This window comes from Larimichthys crocea, chromosome III (genome assembly GCF_000972845.2).
Source record: "Larimichthys crocea isolate SSNF chromosome III, L_crocea_2.0, whole genome shotgun sequence".
NCBI lineage: Eukaryota > Metazoa > Chordata > Actinopteri > Sciaenidae > Larimichthys > Larimichthys crocea.
Window position 1 is genome coordinate 26934409 of NC_040013.1, and position 10338 is coordinate 26944746.

The window sequence follows — 10338 nt, forward strand, 5'->3', positions numbered from 1 at the left end:
TGTGTAGTTGGCAAGCACTTGGACTCATTAGATTTGTTAAATTGAGATTCTTTTGAAGGACATTTCACTTGACAAAAGGTGACATGTATAATAGAGCTGCATTAACATGAAGAAATTACATGAAATAATAATAATACTGCTGTGTCTGTGCACTGAGATTTGAGGAAATAAATATGAAGTCAATATGCTATTAGTGCATTTCACTGTGCTAATAGTAAATCCATCCAATAACATTAAAGCATGCACTACCACTTAAAAGTTTGGAATCATCTGTTATATTGATATTTTTTCTTTCTTTCTTTTTTTTACATAAAAGAACATAATTCCAACCAAATATATTTTTCACATTTGAAACCGTTTTGGGTTCAAAAGAAGAATTAAATGAAAACTTTTAGCAGAAGTCAACACAATGTTGCATGACAGGCAGGAAAATTGTAACCATTTTGTACCCAGATTGTACTCTTTTGATTTTGCACATCAACTGAGTTCACTTTGGGATTTTTAACAATGCAACGGACGGCTACTCAAGACTCACTTCTTCAGTTCAGAAAAATATAAGTGATCCATGATCATTAGTGAAACAACAGGAACCTGTTTTTCTATGAGCCATGTGGTTAGTCTGTCAAGGTTTAAACTGTAATTTTTTCAGTCCACAGTATGTTCCATTTCTATTTTGAAGTTTTAAGAGTAGCTTTTGATAGCATGCCTGTTAAATCCATGTTGTTTTATGCATTATTGTACACTTGACACTAAAACAGGAACCCGTTCCTGTTTTAAAACCTGCACAGTTTTTGATGCAGTGACTTATATTCTTATGCAACTGTCCCTCAGAGGTGTCTCTGTCTCTTTTTTGTCTTTTCAGTTGCCAGTCTGGTTCAACTTTTTGTAAAGCGTTTTGTTCCCTTGACTTTCTTTCTACAGCCTAAAAAATCATGAAGGACCATTCAGAAATACAGTCTAATGCTCTCAGCCATTTGACTGTGCCAGATCAAGCTTTTGTGGCAGCGATCCCAAAGTCACGAACGTTAGAATTATATTGTTTTTACATTATTAAGAATTATGTCCAGGAGATCCTGTTTAACATGCTCATATAGTCATTATTATAGTTTATAGTCAGTAAAATGTCATTGAAACAATGGTTGTACTGTATATAAGTTATGTAGGTATCAAATGCCCCAAAAAATCTTTGACCTGTAAATCAACAAATCAAAGCTTAAAGTGGTGCTCCAACAAATTTTAGCTTTGACAAGTGATACCACTTTTGACGAAAAGCTTCTGTAAACCTCTGCCCCATTAAATCATCTTCATTTGTCTCACACTTTATGCTGTGTCTGAAACAATTACAATTTTATATTGAAAGCTAATTCTGCTTAGTGGCGTGCACAGATCTACCTAATATGTATATATAATATATACACAGAATACATTTAATATGTGATTTTTTTGGGCTTTTTCATGTTAGTTAACAACAGTGGCTCAGATAAACAATTGCTAATTTGCCACAGACTAAACTGCAAAAGAAGCAGCATGTACAGTATGTGAAAAAAGATGTCTTCGGTTTATGTGCAGTATTGTTAACTTCAGCTCAATACAGTGAAAATCCAAACAAACCATTTTCTCTCACTCACTGATTACTGAAGTTCTTAAGTGACCCAGCCTTGTTGCCGACAGAGAGAGTTGGAGAAGACTTCTGACACCACTGCAAACCCCACACTTTTAATTACACCGAGAGAAGTTTGCAAATTACACATTTTTGTGGAATTAATTAAGTTTTCATAATTAAAAAGGATCAATCACCTTAGAGCTTAAAGATGTGGAATTTTCCAACAGAGTTCTGTCACACTAATGAGCACAGATGATAGAAATGAAGTACACAACCCTCCAAATAACAAGAAAAAACAAGATATTTGGTGCATTCCATATATAGATTCAGTCTTTCCGAGACCTTCTTCTGTCTGCTGTTTACATGCATTTGTAGAATAATGTGATTTTTGTTATGCACTGGGGACAAAGGAAGAATTGTGAGCAGTGGGACATTTTTTTTTCACATGAACTGGTTAGAGCCACATTTCTTAACATGCAACCACTCCCAAAGCACCATAGTTTAACTGTGGAGGCCACAATGCCCATCCATCATCAGAATCGAAAAGATGACTTACAAGGGGCTCCGTAAGACCTCCAAGAATTCTACCAGTGATGAATTAACTGGGAAAAGATTCTTCATCCCTAAGGATTACACACTAAATGCCCTCATTCCATAAGGTCCTGTATTATTTCACTTTCACTTACTTACTGTTTAAAAAATAACACATCTATTTCATGCTACCTTTTATTGGAAAAGAAAAACTAAATCTGGATATATATATAATTTTATTTCTGATATATAAAATAAATAAAATGTTTATGGCGTAGGACAACATGACAGGACATGTAAAACTACATGAATCCATCAATTCATCACATACTGTAACTCTAGAAATAAGTCACCCGGTGGATTTTTTTCATTTCTTTTTCCACTGGTGAAAGATCATGGACAATTTTGGGGCCGGGTGGCCTGGAACACACGTTTTGCCTGAGGGGGATTGAGTAATGGTGTAGTACTAGTACATCTACAGTAAGTAAGCCCTCCAAAATGGCGTGCATAAGGGAGAGATTGGGAGGTTGTATTAGGTGGGGATGGGCGAGTCGGACACCCATGATGTAACATGCAAACAGTAACTCATACAGAACTAATGCGGTGTCATCAATCTCAGTGTTATCATGCTATCTGCAGCTGGAATATGTTTCGGGTTTAATAGTAATTGTGGTACCGGGCGAGCTCTGCGGCTTACATCATGCCCTGCTTATTGCATCTTCTCACGATCTGACATTGTTTATCATAAGGAGAAGTCCACGGGAGTTTCATAATAGCCACATATTGAAGAAAAGATGCAGAGAAAATGCTTTGGTGTTGGGTTACCGCTGAGGTACTTACGCTGATATCAACCAGTGTTCAGATCACAAGCGTTCTGTGCCACTGTAAAAGTATTTCTGCTAACATTAAATGTGCATAAGCTTCTTTGAGCTGTCCCTGCATCTGTACAGCTGCAGTGAGGAATCATTCCCTGTCACCACATCTAAGCCACTTTGCTCACCTCAGCAGGGAGAGAGAGGGGCAGAGAGAAGGAGGCACTCTGGGATGTTAAGAATTTCAACCCAAAAGAGATTAGGACACACTCAGCTACAATGGAGGGGAAGGCTCTAGGGAAAGACTTTCTTCGGGATCCAAAGCAAGACCATCAGAAGTGTGCCAGAAAACTGAATATCCTTTTGAAAAGTGTCAGAAGCATTTGAGAAATAAATCTATCTGGTAATGCACATCAACTGAGTTCACTTTGGGATTTTCAACAAAGCAACAGAAGGCTACTCAAGACTCACTTCTTTAGGATTTTCCACAATTCTCCTTGTGTCGGTGAACGTTATGAATTTAGATTGCCTCATGACATAACTGTTTCAAGTAAACATGGCCGCACTAGCCTGACAAAGCATGAACAATAGCTTGCCTTAATGAATAGTGTGTGTGTGTGTGTGTGTGTGTGTGTGTGTGTGTGAGAGAGAGAGAGAGAGAGTATAAGCCACTCCAGACAGCTTCACAGTTGATGGGATTCTTTTTAGCACACTCAGCAATATGTTGATGCAGTTTTTTTTTCCCTTCTCCCTTTTTTCCCTCAGCTCTGTTCCCTCGACCACACATTGGGTTTATATTCTATAGCTGACTTAGTTGTGCCTTGAAATGCAAGCGCTATGATCAACAGCATCCTCCGGTTAGACCCCAGAAATCTACATCAGGGTTCACTCGAGGGCAGACAGCATTCACGGCTCAAGTGCTCTGATGTGAGTTATGAGGCGCTGAGGCTGTCATTATGGGTCAAAACCTCCTGACTGTATTGGAGGAGAAAGTTGCTTTGACCACAGGAGACATTAAACAATAGCATCAGTATGGCAGTCCTTTGTTGTGTGATAGCGAGCCAGCAAAGCGACCAAAACTATTGAAGTCCATTATGAACTTGAAATTGGTTCTGTCTCGTTGCTTGACCGTTTGACTCTCCCTTCCTTTTACAGAATGTCCCAGACAGTGCAGACATGGTGGGCTTTGCTTTATTTTTCAAATGTGGTCCCTCTGTATTCCTCTACCATCTCCGTGTTAGTGTGAGAACCATGGATGTCATTAGAAGTTAGAACTCCACAGAAATTAACACAAGCTCTGCCATGGAGGTTATGTTTTGGTCTTGTTTGTTAGCACAGTTTCTGAAAGGAAAAAAAAATACTGCATGGACCTCAGTAATGTTTACTGGGAAGGGTCTAAACTTTTTAGTTTTTGGTTTTTGGTAGCACTTTGATCACATCCTCCCCTAAAGTCATCCAAAAAATAAAAAACTAAATATCAATAATTTGTCATACTTCACCTGGATTATTGTGTGTGTGTAAAAGAATATTTTGTAGCTCCAGAGAGTTTTTCAGTAACCTTGTTTTTATACTGAGTGAAAAAGAAAATCATTCAGACGTCTAGACAGAGGGCTTATATTATGGTCGTCTGATAACAAACAAGCAACCTTCATTACAGCCACCTTGCAGTTTCTGTCTCATTTTTAATCCGCTGCTCCCATCGAAAATTCATTGTCACGACTGAAGCATTTAACTGCTCAGTCAAATGAACAACTTAGAGATTCTTTGATTTATGAGACGTCTGATGAGCTGTAAGTATGTCTCAGTATGTGATTTATGGAATTTGTTGTCTAACAAAACAGCAAAAACATCTTGAAACACATCACGGTGCTCCAGATAAAGAAAAAGATGGATTTTTTTTTCTATATGTTATAAAACAGCCCCCAGAGAAAGGAAATCCAGATGTTTTCTCTTCTACATCAGTTCTTTGCAGTGCACATGTTATGTATGCTATGCTCTGAAAACTAGGACAAGTAGAAAACTTCATTGGAAGCAGTAGCATTATATATCTTATACTGCATTCTGCAGTATTTTGCATTTTCTAAGATAGCTGTGTTCTGTGAATCATTACACATTTGTCTGTGTTAGACAACTAAATAGATATTTTACTGATGTTACAGGATCTGTAGATATTTTTCTGTTTTGCAGTTATTAAGACAAACTGTGTGTTTTTGTGGGATCTTTTTTTACTTTCTTCCTTCCAATTTGGGATGACTATTCGCCCACCCCCAACCAACCATTACCAGATTCCCAGGGGTGAACTGTGCCAGCCTTGTTTGTTAGAGCCGAGGATTGAACCTGCCTTGCAGTGTTTTTGCAAGTATTGTTCCACTGTGCCACAGGGGCACCTGCTGATTTTTTTTCTGTTATAATAGGAGAGAAAAAAAAAAAAGATACTGTTACTTGTGTCAGGTTGTTATCTGATGTAAGACTTATGTATAATGTAGCGTTGTCTCAGGAACTTAGACCTCAAGGCAAAAACATATTTCAAACAGTGCCTGAGAGAAAGCATCGTTCCTCTGTTCTAATTAACGGTATCACAGCTTTGCCAAAAATAAACTCAGAGACTGATTTGTTTTAGGCATGTGGAGATAAGGAGGGGAAAAAAAGAAGAAGATTTTCAGATAGAACACCCAAGTCTGTGGGGAGAGAGACCCTGAAAACCTGCATAAATTACTACAGCATATTGTACACAGAAATCTCTCATTCTTCCGTATATCGTGACCTAATTCCTTACACCTGGGGGACCCGGTAGCATCTTTAACTCCCCCTCCGTCACATTTTCGAACATTCATGTAGATGGAAAGCACTGCAGCAGAGCACGTGGAGAACGGAGGCTTTAAATTGCCTAAGGTAAAACGCAGGTCGACGCGGGTCAAATGCTGGTATCTGCGAGTCTCAGGATTCTGCGTCTGTTGTAATGTTTTTTATTAAATATTGACGGTGAACCAGTCTCCATGTCTGTGACGCGTACGTGGGTGTTTGAATGAAAGAGATGTTATTGAAAGTAAAACAATAAATAGATGTGAAAATGTAGAGCACACTGTCCTTAGAGTGCTTATAGTTAATTAAACCACTGACTTTCTCACAGTTTTAAGTCTATTTTAAGTTGATGTTGAATTTGAATTGAATTGAACAATAATATTAATAATAAATAATAAATAAATAATAATAAATTAATAATATGAAAGGTGTAGCTTGTAGGAGGGTTGGCCCGATGTTTGATTTTAAGCCAAAGAATGGACCAGACCAGTAATACCGGATTACCACTACCATTACCGCTAGGATGGAACATAATGAGAGCCATTAACACTACCATTACCGCTAGGATGGAACATAATGAGAGCCATTAATGAGTCATGTTGCCAGTCACATCATGTTTTACAATAAAGGCCTTTTTAAACAAATGAAGAGTTTCCGTCCCTTTAAATGCTAAAGGGCTTTTATTTAAAACAGATACAGTGCGGTTTGTACTAACAGACTACTGCAGCAACTTTAACAGGACAAACAGGAGTTGTTAAAAAAAAAAAAAAAGGCTTCATATGACTTGACTGCTGTGTTACCAGCTGGGTAGATATGTGATAAGCATAAGTGACATGACGGTTGTCAGGGACAGGGTTATATTAAATTTTTATTGAAAATGGAAAAAAAAAATGATTCGGTCATTTTTTATTAATGTCTCAGAAATGTAGTTCAGAAGCAACTTAGCAACTTACCTTGAAGACAATGCAGCCGCCCACAAAATGACATTACTGAGAGCTGCTGCTTTTCTTTTCAGCTCACACATTCTACGTGGCAGACAAAACCAGAAGCCGACCCCCACCTTAGACTGTAGCGACAAAATCAGAAAGAAGCGTCGCCTGATTCTGCAGCTCGCACCAGCTTTATTGCATCCTTTAGCATCTTTTAGCCATTTGTTGTCTTTGAGGCTTGAAACTTTACTGTTGGTTCAGTCTGACAGTTTCCATCAGCTCGATTTTTCATCAGAAGAACATCTCTAATAAACCATCGACCCAGCACCAGACAGACGGACAAAGGTTAGCAGATACTTCCCATAGGATACGGTGGAGACCAAAACAGAGCTGAAAGGACAGTGAATGTTGGACTTATGTTTACCTGATTGCCACTCCACTCCAAAAGACTGCTAATGTTGCCCAGTGACTATTTGCAAACACATTCACCATGACTACTTTATAAGGTGATAATTGTCAGTGTAAATGCCGTTTAGCCCCCAGGTGGCGCAAAAAAACAACAAAAAAACAGTTACTGCAGGTTTAAAAACACATTTTTTAATTATAAAGTCAAACCCCTTTTTTAAGACTCTAAAAGTCTTGTAATTAGGCCAACGGAGCACAGGCAATATGCCAGAAGATCAATAGTGCATAATGGGAGGCTCAGTGTTCAGCAGAACAGGGCAGGGATAGTTCCACTTAATGCGTGCCTAACAATCCCACAACTTCAAACCAAATAGAAGGAGGGTGTATGGACTAAGAGCTTGATATGCAAACAGGCATGGCAGGGCAACAGCAAGCAATAAACATGCTAATTTAGAGAGTGTAACAGTCACTTATCTGGAGCAAAAAAAAAAAAAAAGAGAGAATTTTCACGTCAAAAATGGCTTATAGCATTCACTACACCTCTGCAACTCACAGAGGCAGGAGTTAGCAGTCACAGCAGGCGCGATGGCATGAGGTTGAGTGCTACAGCTGCAGTTTGTTTTCTGCCTTCCACCCACAACTTATAAAATATTAAAGGGCTATTTTGATTAGAATAACATAATCATCACTTCTGGCATTTACATATAAAGTGTACACTTTCAGTGGAATAATGCCTCTGCTCAAGGACAGGATAATATTGTTTATGTGAAAAGTCTAGAGCCTTTTATTCCTCTAGGCCTTTAATGCTGTGTGTGCGTGTATGTGTGTCTTTAGAGTGCGTGTTTCAGGGACTCGGATTAGAATATAGTCATTCTCACTTAACGAATAAAGGGAATCTGGTAAATATATACAATATAAACTCACAGCAGATTCTGTCCAATTCAGCTCCAGTTTCCTTTGAGAGCAACGCTTTGATTTATTGTATAAAGTGAAAAAAACACAGGTTTGAATTAAACTTAAACTCTCTCTGTATTGGTGTCTGCTTTAGCCTTATCAGTATAGTTATGTCTTGTTGTATTGTCTTTTGCCTCACCTGGTTGTTTTTATATTCAATTTCCTTGTAAGGTGACCCACCCTCACTTAATTGATTTATGAACAAAAGTAAAACTTCTATGGCAGATATTTCAAATTAGGTTCCTGCCCATATTTTCATTACAATACCATTTTATTATCTTGCTATGTGCAAGGAAAGTCAGTATGATGGATCTACATTTCCATCCCCCCCTAAGTAAAAGCCCCTGGTGTCTCTGTACTGTTATATAATGCAATGTTTTCACTCCATGATGAATTTCTGTCTTGATGGGAATGGTGTTTTCCAGGATGACAATGTCCCTTTTCACCTGCTGATTTGAAAAGCATGACAAAGATGTTACAGACTCTCATCAACAAGCCGAAATAACGTCAGATGAATTGTGGGCGATTCTGAAAAAGGCATTAGAGATGATGCAGTGCGACCATGATTGCTCTGCTATCATTTTGTGTGTTGTTGTTGCTCATCTTCGGTGTTGTCCTTGAAGAAATAAATGGGGCCCAGTGTGTAACAGAAGACACAAGAAATCATGCTATAGATTTCTTTTTTGATGGCACTGTCAATCCTTCCCAGACGGAGCTTTAAGAGCATCGCCCGAAGACCTCAGCATCCTGTTTTAAAAGAATTAAAGATGTGCTGAACTTCCAATTCTCTAAGTTCTGACTCAGTAAATCGATGCACAATCTAAATGTCTTTGGAGTGAATTTAGGAGTTTGAGCACAGACTTTTCTCCCAGTAAAGAAAAAAAGTGGAATCGTGACTTTGCATTTTTGGCAGTTTTTTGAAAGCTCTGTTCACTTCTTGAAATGACAAGTTAATAGTGTTGCATTACCAGCGGTCCATCAACAATCTTCATCACTGCATATCCGTCGTCCCACACATTTCTTCTATCACTTTATCTCCTTTAATGCCAGTTCATTTGACTGTAGTCTTAGAAAACAATGTCAGATATACAGTATGGAGCATTCATGTGTGGAAATATATGTTGATGATTTCTTTCTCTTTCTTTTTGTCTCCCTGTCACTCTTTTTCTCGCTTTTTGGTTCCATCTAATACCCGAGTTCATTTTCCACTTGCTTATGACATTTTTTTCTCTTGATATCAGCTTTTCTTTCCACCTCTGTGTCACTGCAGCTCCCTGTCTCCGTGCCCATCTGCCCATCTATCATCATCTCTTATTTCCAGCCAAGTGTTGAGCCATGGGAATCTATGAGGTCATTCCAAATCTAACTCCTGTAACAGCTGCCAGCCACGCCGTCTATTTGATAAGCACTTCGATTTCCAGCTAAGATCCTTTCATCAAAAATCTCCAGGGGAGTAAATTCAATTTCCATTTTCAAGTATTTCAGGTGTTTTGCAATAAACATGCCGAGATGCCAATGTAATGTTAAGGCCATCACTGCATGTTTCACATTTATGTTGATTGTCTGGTTATGATCATGCCATAAAATCTAATGAACCCCATTTGAACCCCCGTGGAAAAGGTGGGGAAGAGGCCATGAGGTAATATACTTGAAATAAGAAAGTTTCTTAAGATTCTCGTGTGGTAAATTTCAGGTATACTTTTAGTTTTTTAAGAACTAGAAAAGCATTCCTCTCGTGGGTTAATAGTTGGGATTTGGACACTGTGGTAACTTCAAAATTAGTTTTAATGCATGTACAGAGAGAACAGAACTTAAATGTCATCATCAGTTCTCATGTTACCTGCATTCTTCTAAGATGCAGTGACCCGTAGCACTGTAATAAAAGTACAATATAAATGCTACACACACCATGGTAGTATCTTACACCCGGTGATGTTCAAACTTCTGACATTTAAAACTGTAAATAATGTTGATGTGGCTCTGCTAGTTCATATAAACTTATCAGACACATTATGCTGCAGTGTTATCACTTGTGTGAATATATTGTAATATAATGCGGATTACACTGTTTATGTAAACTACAGTGAGAAATATTCATGAAGCTTAAAGATCCCACACTTACTGCACTGGTGTGTCCTGTTGTAAATCCGAATCAGTCTATGGTGCCACTATTAAAAAATTCAGAAAAGCAGAATTAAATACAACATAAAATGTGTCACTCGTTTTATTGTACTGAATGCTCACAGCATTTTTAATTTATTTTAATTTTATAATTGTAGGCTAGCCATCTCTGGTAAAGTGC

General features: G+C 38.1%; 1 long non-coding RNA gene across 1 annotated transcript in view; it reads left to right on the forward strand.

The window, feature by feature from the left end:
- The window catches only part of LOC113745648 (uncharacterized), an 81224-nt gene extending 71460 nt beyond the window's left edge, over positions 1–9764 (forward strand). The window contains exon 3 of the long non-coding RNA XR_003462294.1: positions 9307–9764. This is a non-coding gene — a long non-coding RNA (uncharacterized LOC113745648). The remainder of the gene's footprint in view (positions 1–9306) is intronic.
- The last annotated feature ends 574 nt before the right edge of the window (positions 9765–10338 follow it).